This window comes from Sinocyclocheilus anshuiensis, unplaced genomic scaffold (genome assembly GCF_001515605.1).
Source record: "Sinocyclocheilus anshuiensis isolate Anshui unplaced genomic scaffold, SAMN03320099.WGS_v1.1 scaffold983, whole genome shotgun sequence".
Taxonomy (NCBI): domain Eukaryota; kingdom Metazoa; phylum Chordata; class Actinopteri; order Cypriniformes; family Cyprinidae; genus Sinocyclocheilus; species Sinocyclocheilus anshuiensis.
The window spans coordinates 1,045,268-1,046,824 of NW_015546086.1; positions in this window are offsets into that span (position 1 = coordinate 1,045,268).

The following is a 1,557-nucleotide window of genomic DNA, read 5'->3' on the forward strand; positions in this document are numbered from 1 at the left end:
GCTACAGCTCGCGTATTTGTTCTGACAAATAATGCTACCTATCAGATTATGCTACCAACACTGTATTTGTCACGAATCCAGTCCGTGGCCTTCCGTCCGATTGTTACCAGAGGTCACCCTTTCATTATATTGACTTTCACACCATACAGACTGTTACACGTCACCCTGGACTACATTTCCCACGCTCCATTGCACTAATCACAAGCTCACCTGAAACCAATCACACAGCTGCTACCAATAACACACACTATATAACTCAGTCCCACACCACCATTCAAGGCCGAGTATTGTCTAGTGTTTATTGCTCTCCAAGTGATAGCTTTATGGAGCCATTCCGAGTTTTCTGAGTCAAAGTCTACTTTAATCCTGTTTATTGCCTTAGTCATTTTTGTCTTGATCCTAGCCTGTGTATCTCATGTTGTCTGATCTCTGCCTGCCCTGAAGTATATCGCCTGTCTTGAATTACCCCTCTCGTCTCGCCCTGTTCAGATACTGTTTACCTCTCGCCTGGACCATCGACTGTGTTTTGGATTACTCTTCAGTCTTGCCCTCTATATACCTGCAGTCCCACACCACCATTCAAGGCCAAGTATTGTCTAGTGTTTATTGCTCTCCAAGTGATAGCTTTATGGAGCCATTCCGAGTTTTCTGAGTCAAAGTCTACTTTAATCCTGTTTATTGCCTTAGTCATTTTTGTCTTGATCCTAGCCTGTGTATCTCATGTTGTCTGATCTCTGCCTGCCCTGAAGTATATCGCCTGTCTTGAATTACCCCTCTCGTCTCGCCCTGTTCAGATACTGTTTACCTCTCGCCTGGACCATCGACTGTGTTTTGGATTACTCTTCAGTCTTGCCCTCTATATACCTGTCTGCCATTGTCTGACCCCTGCCTGTTTCTGACCACTTCTCCTAAATAAAGCTTGCAAATGGATCCTCACGTCTCCCGTCTCGTTCGCTCCGTTACAGTATTTATCCTATACTGTAAGGGTAGGTTTAGGGTTGGGGTACGTGTACATGTTAATAAAGTCTCACACCTTATTAATATCATGCTGGAAGCAAAATCTGATAGGTAGCACTTTTCGCTATCGAATTATGCTACCATCTGTTTTAATGGGAGGTAGCAAAATCTGACAGAGTAGCACAAATCGTTTGTGCGTGCAATTGAAGAGCACAGTACCGTTTCCGCGCTCGCTTGACTCGACTCGCGCCTTGCGCTGAAGTGAAGTGGAGCGCGCGTCTGAAACGTCACCTGTTCTCAGCCGTTCTGCGACTGAATAAATGCACATCTCGTCAAGAGACAGACAAAGTGACAGAAACCGCAGTTGTGAGTGGGGTGGCCAAACCTAGCCCCGCCCCTGCGTTAATTGCATTAAATATTTTTAATGCATTATATATATATTTATATACACATACACTTTAAGTTTGCGGTCGTTTAATGTTTTAAAAGATGCTTCTAATGCACAGTAATATATATAATCACAGTAATATACAGTGGGTACGGAAAGTATTCAGACCCCCTTCAATTTTTCACTCTTTGTTATATTGCAGCCATTTGCTA